Here is a 14,592-nt window from a genome sequence, read left to right as displayed (position 1 = left end):
CTTTAAAAGTTTTTGACATCGAATTCGACAGCGATAGTTATATAAATATAAATTGGACTAGATCTCATATATGAAAATATTAATAATGGATATGGATGATATATATACATGTGATGATCATGTTGTTTGGCTTTCAATGGAGAACAAAAATTAATAATAATAATAATAATAATAAAAGAAGAAGAAGCTAATAATTCTATCATTTGAGTTTGATAAAGAAGAGAAGTGAAGAGTAGTAACTAGTAAGTATCATTTTGAGTAGTAACTAGTAATTAGTAAGTATCATTTTGAATAGTAACTATCATGCACGGTTTCATGATCTCAAAATTATGGGGAATTTTCATTTTTATGGAGTTAAAGGTATAAATTTGTAAAAATATAATTTATTATCAATACAAAGTTATTTTATGGTAAAATTTTTTTAAGAAATTAAATCATATGAAAAAACAGTATAAAGTGTTGGAACCTTGTGAAATATTACAAAAAGGGATATTGGCGGCTAAACCCCCCAAACTTTTGGGTTTGTGACAGTTAACCACCAAAACTCAAATTTTGGCGGCTAAACTACCTGAACTCCACTTCCGTTTTGCTCTGCACACCTCCGTCCAAAAATCACCGTTAAGTGCCACAGTGGACTGTCCACGTGTACACACTTGTACACGTGGCAAATTTTTAGTGGTCCACGTAATATTAATTTTTTAAAAAAATTAAAAATATTATAAAAAATTAAAAAAATCAGAAAAAAAAAATTAAAAATATTTTTTTTTTACTTTTTTTTTTCTTTTTCCTTTTCTTTTCTTTTTTTTTTCTTTTTTTTCTTCTTCTTCTTTCTTCTTCGTTTTTCTTCTTTTTCCTTGTGGTCAGATTCGACCACCATTACTAAAATTAAAAATATTTTTTTTTTACTTTTTTTTTTTTTCTTTTTCCTTTTCTTTTCTTTTTTTTTTTTCTATTTTTTCTTCTTCTTCTTTCTTCTTCGTTTTTCTACAGGCCCTCTCCCTCTCTTTCTAACTAAAACCCTAAAATTTCTAACCTAAGTCTACCAGTATTCCAAAAAAAAAAAAAAAAGGTCTACCAGTATTCTCTCTCTCCCTCTCTACTTCGTGCGAACAAGAACCCCAAGCCCCCTCCATTAATCCGAACCCAAGCCCCTCCAGTTCGAACCCCAAAGCCCACTACAGTCCGAGAACCCCAACCGTCACCTTCTTCCAGTCCAAGAACCCCGACGACCCACCTTCCTCCAGTTCGAGAACCCAACACCCCGAATCGAACCAAATCCCAGTAATGGTGGTCGAATCTGACCACAAGGAAAAAGAAGAAAAACGAAGAAGAAAGAAGAAGAAGAAAAAAAAGAAAAAAAAAAGAAAAGAAAAGGAAAAAGAAAAAAAAAAAGTAAAAAAAAATATTTTTAATTTTTTTTTTCTGATTTTTTTAATTTTTTATAATATTTTTAATTTTTTTAAAAAATTAATATTACGTGGACCACTAAAAATTTGCCACGTGTACAAGTGTGTACACGTGGACAGTCCACTGTGGCACTTAACGGTGATTTTTGGACGGAGGTGTGCAGAGCAAAACGGAAGTGGAGTTCAGGTAGTTTAGCCGCCAAAATTTGAGTTTTGGTGGTTAACTGTCACAAACCCAAAAGTTTGGGGGGTTTAGCCGCCAATATCCCTTACAAAAATAAAGTGTGTGAGTAAGAGTCCCACAAGGGATAGAAACACATCATTTGAAGTGTATAACTAGTGCAAATTTGAGATATGGGTTTAGGCTCCAAGGGGTACCCAGTTTTGTGCGCATGGGTGAGAACTCACACACCGGACCACTACACACGCGCGTCACCGACCGAGCTAAGTAGGCAGGTTTTATGTCACCTTATTTTTTGGAAAAAATTTATATATTAAATTATTATTTATTAGTTAGCATCTTCCTGATTTTTTGTATCGTTCCCACGATCCCATGTTCCAACATTCCCTTCTAGTAACGTCTTTCTTCCCGTTACTATTTTCAGTGCATTGCCTATATAATGCGACTGAATAATGAGAGAAAAACATATCTTTTTCATTCTGAAAAATTATATGATATATACATACTACTATATTATTATTACATATTTATATTTTCGAGCAGTAGTCAGTTTTGGGTGTAGTATTTCGACGGTACTCTATCATGCAATAGAGTTCCTATACAGTGTATTCGACTGGGCTGTTTTATCATGGGAACGACGAGGCTGATAGTTTGCTCGCACAAATCTGGGTAGTGCCGCGAACGTCTTAAAAAGAGCGACCTAGTCCGCGACTCAACCCAGATTCTAATTCGGTAACTTCTATTTACTCCAAGGGGAATCCAGTTTTGTGCGCATGGGTGAGAACTCACACACCGGACCACTACACACGCGCGTCGCCGACCGAGCTAAGCAGGCAGGTTTTATGTCACCTTATTTTTTGGAAAAAATTTATATATTAAATTATTATTTATTAGCTAGCATCTTCCTGATTTTTTGCATCGTTCCCACGATCCCATGTTCCAACATTCCCTTCTAGTAACGTCTTTCTTTCCGTTACTATTTTCAGTGCATTGCCTATATAATGCGACTGAACAATGAGAGAAAAACATATCTTTTTCATTCTGAAAAATTATATGATATATACATACTACTATATTACATATTTATATTTTCGAGCAGTAGTCAGTTTTGGGTGTAGTATTTCGACGGTACTCTATCGTGCAATAGAGTTCTGATACAGTGTGTTCGACTGGGCTGTTTTATCATGGGAACGACGAAGCTGATAGTTTGCTTGCACAAATCTGGGTAGTGCCGCGAACGTCTTAAAGAAAGTGACCTAGTCCGCGACTCAACCCAGTATCTAATTCGGTAACTTCGTTCATTTTATTTTCTGCAGCAACTAGTTTCTAACATAAAGTAATTGGTCTCTAAAGGTAACTAGTTACCCTTATTTAATTTACCCATTAAATAAATAATTTTTTTTTTTAAAAAAAGAATATTTTTGCATAGATAGGAGTGCACATTGGGTGGGTTTTACCGGGTTTTAGGATTTTGGGTTTGGATTTTTGGGCTTCGGGTGTATGGATTTTGTGTACCGAAGCTGCCCATGTGAGAGACTTAGGCAGGTGTGATGTCATCTTATTTTTTGAAGAAAATTTATTTATTAAATTATTATTTATTAGTTAGCATCTTCGTGATTTTTTACATCGTTCCCACGATCCCATGTTCCAACGTTCCCTTCTAGTAACGTCTTTCTTCCCGTTACTATTTTCAGTGCATTGCCTATATAATGTGACTGAACAATTGGAGAAAAACATATCTTTTTCATTCTGAAAAATTATATGATATATACATACTACTATATTACATATTTATATTTTTGAGCAGTAGTCAATTTTGGGTGTAGTATTTCGACGGTACTCTATCGTGCAATAGAGTTCCGATACAGTGTGTTCGACTGGGCTGTTTTATCATGGGGACGACGAGGCTAATAGTTTGCTTGCACAAACGTGGGTAGTGCCGCTAACGTCTTAAAGAGAGCGACCTAGTCTGCGACTCAACCCAGATTCTAATTCGGTAACTTCGTTCCTTTTATTTTCTGCAGTAACTAGTTTCTAACATAAAGTAATTGGTCTCTAAAGGTAACTAGATACCCTTATTTAATTTACCCATTAAATAAATATATATATATTTTTTTAAAAAAAGCATATTATTGCATAGATAGGAGTGCACATTGGGTGGGTTTTATCGGGTTTTAGGATTTCGGGTTTGGATTTTTGGGCTTCGGGTGTATGGATTTTGTGTACCGAAGCTGCCCATGTGAGAGACTAGGTTTTCGAGTTTCGAGCTCAGGTGGGTCGGTATGAGTTGGGATGGGTCCAGGTGGGTTGGGGTCAGGTTTCGAGTTGGGTTAGGCCATTTTTTTTCTTCAAAAAATATCACTTATTACATTTTTTGAGACAAGCCAAAGAGGAGGAGGAGCTACTGCCAAGTCCCTTAGCTTCTGCACATGCACGCTGGCCGCCATAGGTCAAGCAGTCAAGCAGAAGAAGAATTACAACAACTTAAAAAAGAACAAAAGACAGAAATAAGAACTAGAAACAAAACAAGAAAAGAAGAAGAAGACATAGCCTATTGCAAACGCCTGCTAGGGTGACCGCTGCAGTTGGTCCTGCTGCAGTGGAGCTCGTCGGTGTTGAGAGGGAAGAAGAAGGGAATGAGGGGGGGGGGGGGGGAACTTGGGGTGTTGTTAGTGTGGGAGGGAGGGGTTCAGAGTCTGATAGGGTTTAATGATATTATTTTTTAAAAAAAAAAAATGGGTCGATATTAAAAAAATAATTAAGTATGGTTGGGTTTTCGGGTGGGTTCGGGTTTGACCCAGGTTTTTAGGTGTCACAATTTCAATCTTGAACCTGGCCTGTTATAGTACCGGGTTGAACACGAACTTGCCTAGTATTTTCATAACCAAGTTTTTTGGATTTTGTAGGTTCAAATTGGCGTAACTTGTTAATTTAAAAGTATTTAAAATTTCAAAAATAAATTTAATCAACTTAGTATTTTAGTACTTGAACAATTTAAGTATTTTTACTACGAAATGAAAATATTAAGTGTTTGAGTCGTAACTACTTAAATATTTTTAATGTAAAGGAAAAATGAAGGCTTAAATATTTAAGTGCTTGAAAAAAAATTTAGGCATTTAAGTATCTAAATTATAACAATTTAAGTATTTTAGCCACTAATTAATTAATATTTTCGTAATTATTGACTCATTTATTTATTGTATTCATTGGTATGAAGTGTCGGTGTTAGTTTTGCTAATAATGAAGCTTGTAAATTGTTGTTTTATTTTTTTAAATAATGATGTGATTTTTTCTTTTAATCTTTCAAATAATAATCAGTGTTTAACTAATATTGTCGAAGTTGAAAATAATGTTCCCTTATTAGAAATATTTAAAAAATGTAATTAGTGATTGAGTAAATAGTTCTACGAATTTAATGTTAGAACCGTACATGTACATCGGTCGGTTTAGTCGGTTTATACTATATATTTTCCAACCCAATATAAAGATCGGGTTATAAAATTCTGCATGCAAACTGCCCAATTTAAAAAAAAAAATTCTGTACCCGACCGACGGGTTGGGCGGGTTAACCCGCCCAAACCGAATTAGGATGTTTTTTTTTTTTTTTTTTTTTTTTTTTTTTTTTTTTTTTTTTTCAGATTCAACAAAAATAAAAATTAATAACATTAAATACATAATATTCCAAATCTAAATTCAATTTAGGGTTTGGGTTTTTTTTAATATATATTATATATTATTATATATTATATAATATATATAAAAAAAAAAACTGAAAATCGGGTTAAATCGGTTTGGGCGGGTTCATTGGGCGGTTTGGGTCAAAATTCAACCCGCCCAATTTACAGATTGGGCGGTTTAGAATTTTGTCAAGTTATGTCGGTTTGTATTTTTTTTTCGGTTTTGTCGGTTTGGTTTAGTCGGGTTATTCGGGTTGGGCGGTTTACGAAAATTTTTGTACAACCCTAGTTAGAACATTGTAAATTAGTTTGATAAACCTTATTCGAATTTTTTAGTTAAACTTTAGTATAACTATTTAACAAGTTTATTCCTAATAATATTTTTAATTATATGAGAAACAAAAATAATCATTACTAACAAAAAAGTTTGACTAAGGTCGATGATGTCTAGTGTGGAATTAAATTTCATAGGTTTTATATAGTAAACAACTATAAGATAATTTTGGAAAAACATACATGTCTAAGACTAAAATAATACTTTTCTTTGATTAATGCTAGTTAGTTATGTCAATTTTTTTCCAATTTGTTTTGGGACATTGGATAATGTCAAAATCTATACTCAATTTGGTTAAAGAAAATGATGAACAAATAAATAAAAAGTAAAAGGGTTTGCATTGCAACCAAGTTTGATGTCAAAATTGCACCTATGTCACATATAATAATAATAATATGTTATATTAAGAAGAGACCAATAGCTATGTTGTTTTGCAGTTGTTAGGAGGATATATATAAGATATTTATTTAAGAGATAGGTATGGTCAAAGGAAATTGAGAATTAATTTGACCCATTTGATTTGCACTTAATTAATTAAAGTCTTAATATGATATAATCAATTTCATCTTTATTATTTGAGTACTTTTTACCCACCTAGATAGCTATGGTCAACACACCCATATAGACCCAAGTCAAATATATGCATATTTCAACTTGGGTCATGTTATGTGTGTTTATGCACTATACCCATATAATACCACTAATAATAATATTATTATTATTATTATTATTATTATTATTATTATTATTATTATTATTAATCTCTTAATTATATGCACTTTTTATTATCTACCTCATCAAATTATATCTTCTTCAAGTGAGCTTTTTCTAGCATGGTCTTAACAATAATTTTCTTCTGTTATAGTAAGATTTTTACTGAGTTTAAAATGCCCATGGAATAGATATTTTTCACTACCAAGAAAAAAGAAAAGTGCATAAAATGGATGATCTTTGTTTAATTAAGTGATTCTCCACCTAACTTATTACACTCATTATAGGTATTTTTTTTTTCATAGGAGCATTGTTTTTAGAATTTATATTATGCACTAATAAAATTCACTAGAATCACAAGTTGACTCTTTACAATGGTTAGTAATATTTTATAAAAATTATTAATTTAAAATATTTAGGACTCAATATCTTATTATACCAATAATAGTTTAACACCTTATTTCAAAAAAAAAAAAAAAGAGTAGTCTAACACCTTATGGTGGTGTTGGATATTATTATTGGTGTTTTTTAGTATTTCTCTTAATTTTTAGGGACAACAATAGTGTACAATACTACCACAAAGTTGGCATCTTGCCAATGGTTACAATATTTAATATTAGATATTTAATTAAATATGTGAGACTCAATATATAATGGCACTAATAATAGTATGACACATCGTGGTGGTGTTTATGGGTGACAATTCGTATTGTGTATCATATTCATGTTCCTATGCAAATCGACATGTTTACTTGGTCAATTCTAACTCAATCCGTATATATGTAATGTCGAGAAATCTCTATCCCAACCCAATCAATATGTCGTGTTCGCATGCCGATCTATCGTCTTCAAATATCTACTTATTTTATACTACATGTTGATAAAAATCACATATTTAATTTATAATAATTTATTTGACTAATTTGAATAATATACTAAATAAAAATATAAAATTAATTAATTATATAAATATTAATAAATTATCAATACAATGAACAAAATTAAGTGTAAATAAACTATCTACTACAAAAAAGGGTTTTGCTTTGGTTTTAAAGTGATACATAAACAATTTGTATCAGTTGGAGTAACCAATGCAATAAACGTAGACACAAATTGTCATATATTTTGTTTCATTTTAAAATTGAAGCATGTTTTTTGTTTCGATTCATAACTGAAGCAAATAGTGATGTAACGACACAACATATTTTTCGCTTTGATTATGAACCGAAGCAAAAAAAAATTAAAAAAAAATCTAAACCAATATGGTACCACCACCACATCCATACTACTACAACCCAATAACAACAATAATAAATACCGTCACCATCCCATTAGACCACCACCGCCGCCTGCAAAAAAATTATAGAGAGAGAGAGAGCCCGAACGACCAATATAGTACATCACCCTTGACAAGCCTCCACCGCGAACCACCCACCCCCAAATCGCTTACGGTCGAACCACCTATGAACCAAGAGAGAGAGAGAGAGAGAGACAGAGAGAGAGAGATGTAAAGAGAAATGAGAGAGAGATACCGAGAATGATGGTGGAGAGGGAGGAGCTTGGATCGGAGCTGAGAAAGAGAGAGATGCGAGAGAGGGAGAAGGTGATGTGCGGTCGGAGGGATTGATATTAGTAGGTAGTATTTTTTAAATGGGTTAAATGGGTCCGAAGCTTATTAGGGTTTCTGTAACTAACGCAAAAACCAGTTAAATTGACGCTAAAAGTTGCGTCTGAACAAAATCCATGCAAAATTCATCGATTGCTATAACTTTTTTAAAAAACTTTCATCTTTAGTGTCGATTTTTATTTTAGTGGAGTAGCAACCGACACAAATTACTTACTATTAGCGTCGGTTATCAACCAAGGCAAAAAAAATGAGTATTGACTTTTGTGTCGATCAATGAGTTTGACGCAAAAACTCCTTTTCTATTATTATTATAAATAAAAATTTATAAGAATATAACTAAACAATTTTAATGATATATTTAATATTAACAAGTAATTTCATGGATCACACGTGTTGAATCAGTATCATGTTGTCGTGTTATAGCTTGGATTTAGGGTTGGCCTAAGTATTAGGCAGTTGGACTATTGCACAAGACTCCATTTTTTATCCCTATATAATATATATAATATAATATTTTTTTTTGAGTAATTGGCGGTAAAACTCTCTCATGTTTTAATTTTTATACATTAAAGCTCCTTATCTTTTTTTTTGTGGCAAAACTCTCTTAAGTTTATTTTTCTTTGCAAATTTGAGGCGTCAGTTAAATATCAATATTAAATATTACCGTCAAATATCAATTGAATGATCATTGTGTATACATGTGTATACGTGAAAGTAAAACTTTGAAACAATACAATAATAATCTAGCAGTGATGTCTAGCTCGTACCTCAAATTTACAAAGATAAAAATAAAAGTAAGGGAGTTTATAAAAAAAAAAAAAAAAAAAAAAAACAAAGGCGATTAAGTGTAAAAAAATTAAGGCTAATTAGCAATTTTTCCCCCCGAATTTTGACATATACCAAATTATGCCCCCTAAACTTTTTTGGCTGTTAAAAATTTCCCCTGAACTATTGAGATTGTTAAATTTAAGGACTTTTGTCTAATTTCATTCAATTTACTGTTTCAGTGATTGTTTATGTACTAAATCATGCTTCCCAGACTTTGATATCTACCAAATCACTCCCCTCAAACTTTGATATGTACTAAATCATGCTCTCTGAACTTTCATCCATGTTAGAATTTTTTTACTAAAATTAGATAAAAATCCTTAAATCTAACAATCTTAATAGTCCAGGGAGGAATTTTTAACGGCCAAAAAAGTTCAAGGGACATGATTTAGTACATGTCAAAGTTCGAAGAGAAAAATTACTAATTAACCAAAAATTAAATATAAAAAATTTTTGCCACTAATAATCATTTTTTATAATATATATAATAAAATGTTTATATTACCAAACATACACCTACAAAAAAAAAAACTTATAATCTAAATACGCGTGATTCTAAAATTTTTACCTATTTTAAAATTAATAAAGTATTTATTGTTTCAAAAAAAAATAAAGTATTTATTTATTTTTTTAAAATTTGAATTTATAAAATATTGATTGATTTTTTTAATAAGAGATTCAATTTTAATTTTTTTTGCCTAAGGCTCCTAGATTGTTTGGGTCGGCTTTAGATTACCATTTCTAATTAGTGTTAGACATTATTAGTGACCTAAAACATTTCACATTCATAAGATTGACACGTTAAGCAAAAATATATATAATTTATGTTTTCTTAATAAAATAGAAGAGAAAATTAATAAAATTATTATTCTGAACTATTTTATGTATATAAGTGTGCACTTTTTAATTCTTTTGATAAACTAATGTATGATCTTGAGAATACGTACGTTATGATAATTATTAAAAATTAATGTTCTGATAACTAGAATATTTGAGACAAAGGATTTTTCTTTCTTTCTATTTTTTTCTTTTTAAAAAAATTTCCACTTTTTCATAAAGGGCATGATTGTATAAGCAAAAACTAAAATAAAGAAAAAAAAAAGAAAAAAAGAAACAAGCCTCAATTTTTATATATTTACTATGTTTTATATTCCTTAATTTCTATATGATGCTTTTTTTAGTGCTTTCTTTCTTCTTTAGAGAATAAACTGATCCAATCAATTTACATCAATTAGAGCAATAAATTATAACCCAATATTTAAAAATAAAAATAATTAAAAGCATCTTTAGTAATAACATAAATTAATAATAACAGAGATTAATGTGAAAGAGAATCCAGCTATAAATTAATTAATAGTGATTTATATATATATATATAGTTATATATATGTTTGAAGCCCCACCAAAAATATATATGAGCTTCTAATATAATCTAATTCCATTCTCTTTCTGTCAAACCATACAATTCTATTAGTACAGCAAAGACTATTAGAATTTAGTCATGATTTTGATGGTTTATTATTTTATTTTTATTTTTGTGAAAAATGGCAAGAAACAAAAGTTGAACCCCATTCACCAAATTAAGTTTAATAATAAAAAAAATCGTATTTTACATTATGATTAGCCGATTAGGACTAATATAACAATATGGACCGTTATTATGCTTGTCTACTCTATTTTTTTTTTTTTTTTTAGAGTTTTTCATATCAAACATATATTTTCTTGGGCTATTTTCAAAAATATGGGAAAAATTATTAAGGTTATGATAAATATGGCATAAAAAGTAAATACCACTAAATATGGCATTATCTAACCAATCAAACTAAAAATATGGTTTTTTTCTAAAAAAAACCATACAAAACATTAAAAAGAAATCTAAATTTAAAATTTATAAAAAATAAAAAATTAATTAAATTACCATAAAAAATATTAAAATTCCCTTCATATTTATTTTTTTTAAAAAAATAAAACAAATAAAACTATAGTGATTGCCGAAATTGTCACTCGTGCTGGAAAAGTCACCGGAGTAGCCGTCGGTGTCGAAAAAGTCGCCGGAGTTGCTGCCGGCGCCGAAAAAATCGTCAGAATTAGCATTGTCGCTGGAAAAATCACCAAGAAACCGGTTTCTTGATGTTAGAAACCGGTTTCTTGGTGATTTTTTGGTAATTTTACCAGTGACAATGCCAAGTCCGACGACTATTCTGGAGTTTGATGTCGGTGCCGAAAAAGTTGCCGGAGTAGTTCCTGGTGTTGGAAAAATCGCCAGAGTTATTGCCGGCGTAAAAAAAGTCGTCAGAACTGGCATTGTCGCCAGCAAAATCATTAGAAAAATCACCAAGAAAGTGGTTTTTTCATCAAGAAACTGGTTTCTTCACCAAGAAAGTGGTTTCTTCATCAAGGAACTAATTTTGTTACACAACAATAATAAAGATTATGAAAACAAAACAAAAATGATATACACTGAAAATAATTGAAACCAGTTTCATCAATCAACCAAATAGAGAAAAAAAATATAAAAAAATTACCAAGAAACTGGTTTCTTCATCAAGAAACCGAAAAAAAACCAGTTTCTTGGTGATTAGCCCGATAATTTTTCCGGTGACAATGACAATTTTGACGAATTTCCTAGAGTTTACTGTTGGTACTGAAAAAGTCACCGGAGTAGCTGTCGGTGTATTAGTCGTCAGAGTTGCTACCAACGCTAGAAAATTCGTCAGGCCATTGTCGTCAGAAAAATTACCGGAAAAATTACCAAAAAACAACCAGTTTCTTGGTAATTTTTCTGGCGACTATGCCAATTCTAATGACTTTTCTGAAGTTTACTGTCGGTGCCGGAAAAGTCGCCGGAGTAGCTGCTAGCGTCAGAAAAGTCGTCAGAATTGGCATTGTCAACGGAAAAATCACCAAGAAACCGGTTTCTCTAAGAAACCGGTTTCTTGGTGATTTTTCAGTGATTTTTCCGGCGAAAATGCCAATTCCGATGAATTTTCCGGCGCCGGCAGCAACTCCGACGACTTTTCCGGCACCGACCGCTACTCCGGTGACTTTTCCGGCACCGGCAGCAAACTCCGGTGACTTTTCCGGCATCAATGACAAATAAAACTTCCTAAACAAATAAAAACAGTAAATATAGGATTTAGAAACCTAATTACATATATATGGCATATCAAATACCATACAAAAACCTAAAAACAAAAAAATACCATATAAATTGGCCAAACTTAAATGTGCCATATTTATCATAAGAACTTTTAAAATCCCATACTAAGTGTAATTTCCTCTATTTTCTTTTACATTTTTACAGATTTAGCGATTTTCTTAACAAAAATACTTTCACAACTAACATTATTATTATTTTTTGATTATGTTTTGTTAAAAATGTAACTGAAAATAAAATCCATAAATATATATTATATATATCAGAGTCTGTAAAAATGTAAAATTTTTTGCTTTTTAAATAAAAATGTAAACAAAAATATGTCAATTTAGGTGCTATGTATAAAAATTCCAATTCTTTAATCTCACTTGGAATCAAGATCTCCTGTTAAAAATTAGTATCTCATACTGTGTTAAATCAATTAAAGTTTGACACATCAGCTAATTTTTTATTTTTAAAAAAATTAAACTTTTAATTGAGTCAACAAAAGTAGTTAACATATTTAATATAAATTAGATTAGTTAATATGTCAAACTTTGATTGATTTAACGCAGTATGAAATACTAATTTTTCACCTGGGATCTTGATTCTCTGACAAAAATTTTCTATCTCAAAAAAGTAGAAATACTAATTAGCAAAAAAAAAAAAAAAAAGAAGTTACATAAATTGATATTTTTGATAAAATATTTACAGTTTTATGTTCAATGTTTTTTTTTTTTTTGTTTACATTATTACAGTATTCTATAAAAATCAAAAAAAAAAATAATAAAAAAAATTACATGAAAATTAAAAAAAAAATAGCATCAAAACAATAACAAAATAACATAAAAAAAATAACAACAAAATAACAAAATTACAATATAAAAATACATCAAAATACCGTATTTTATGTAAATAAAATCTTAAAAACTATAAAATTATTTAAAATTTCATATAACTGTATTTTTATAATTTTTTCTTGTTATTTTTATATTTATTTGAAACTATCCCTTAGCAAAATATATGAGTGTTCGCGGTGCGGGTGGTGTGGTTTTTGACTATTTTTTCGAACTAACCTGCACATGCGGTTTTTTCAATTTTTCAAACTACACCCGCACGCGAAATTAAAAAACTGCACTACAAAAAATGATGCGGTGCAGTGCGGTTTATGCAATTTTTGCAGTATGGACTATCACTAAATAATTAAAATACCACAAATACAACAAAGCTTGAGCAATACTTGTCAAAAATACAATAAAGCTTGAAAATAAATATGAAAAAAAAGTTTCAAGTTTACACAATACTACAATTAGTGGGTTTAGGTTGGACCTTCACATATTGAACCTAAATAAATATAAAAATTGGTATTTTTATATTATACGGTGCGTTGCGGTGCGGTTTGAACCGCATATTAACAATTCAAAATTGTTAACTGCACCGCACCGCGCGGTTTAGGAAAAATTCAAACCACAACCGCACTGTAAAAAATTTCAAACTATATTTTTTTTTGCAGTGTAGTGCGATGCAGACAGTTTAAGCGATTTGATAAACACTCCTAGCAAAATATATTAAAAAGGTTTCTGCATACACCAAATTGTCCATTTATATATCAAATTCGTTATAAAGGCTGGTTAATAATCTTGGAGCCTATACCAAAAGATCTCTATGAGTAAATATAGATTAATTTCAACCCTAATTTGTTAAGAACCAAAAAAATATCTAAGTTCAAGTGATAACAATTGAGCCAATAATAATCATAACATATAAAGCCACTATATATATATAATTAACAAATAAATTATTGTACAAATCCCACTATGACAAAGACTAGTCTAGCAATATGCATGGTTCCCAAGCTTATCCTACTTCTACTACCTGTAAAGATTAAGTTAATTAATAATTATTTTTTAAAAAAAATAAAAAAGAAAAAAAAATCTAAACTTGGATACAACTATATATATATATATGATGATGATAAAAATCTTGACTGTACAAAAATACTATTTCACTAATTAAGAGTTTATATATATACAAACATAACTAAGATCATGCAAATCATACTTTTATAGCACACTTTCTATAGTGTCATTTATTTAATAATAATAATTAAGAAGAGATATTATAACACCCTTTTGAAACAGCTCTTGAGTTTGGCAGCACAAAAATTATACATATTTATGGTAATGAAATTTCTCACTAGTTGAAATAATTATCTACTAATGGTAATTAAAAGATACAAATCACAGCTAATTATTGAAAAAATTAATTAATTAAAAGCTGCTGTGCTAATTAACCAATGGGGCCTTGTGCTCTCAAAAATTGTACAGCTAGAAATATATAATAAAAATCAAAATGTAGAAAAATTAAAGCAGCTTTACAAAAGCATAAAGATATAATTTACATAAGTTGAAAGAGATTGTATAAATATAAATATTTGTTATTATATTATTCTATTCAATACTACTGCTGATTACTTGATTAGTGATTATATAAGAGCACATTAACCCTAGAAGAATTTAAGAAAAAAGTGTAAATTTGTGCAAAACAACTTAAATTTTTGTAAGTGTGATTAATAATACATGCTAAAAGAGTATTTAAGGTGCTTGACACCACTAGTGCATTTTAACATTTCTCTATTATATACCATTTCTAATAAGAGATGCAAAAGTTGATCTATATTAAATATAAATAA

Source organism: Cannabis sativa, chromosome 9 (genome assembly GCF_029168945.1).
Source record: "Cannabis sativa cultivar Pink pepper isolate KNU-18-1 chromosome 9, ASM2916894v1, whole genome shotgun sequence".
Taxonomy (NCBI): Eukaryota; Viridiplantae; Streptophyta; class Magnoliopsida; order Rosales; family Cannabaceae; genus Cannabis; species Cannabis sativa.
This window is presented reverse-complemented; position numbering follows the sequence as displayed.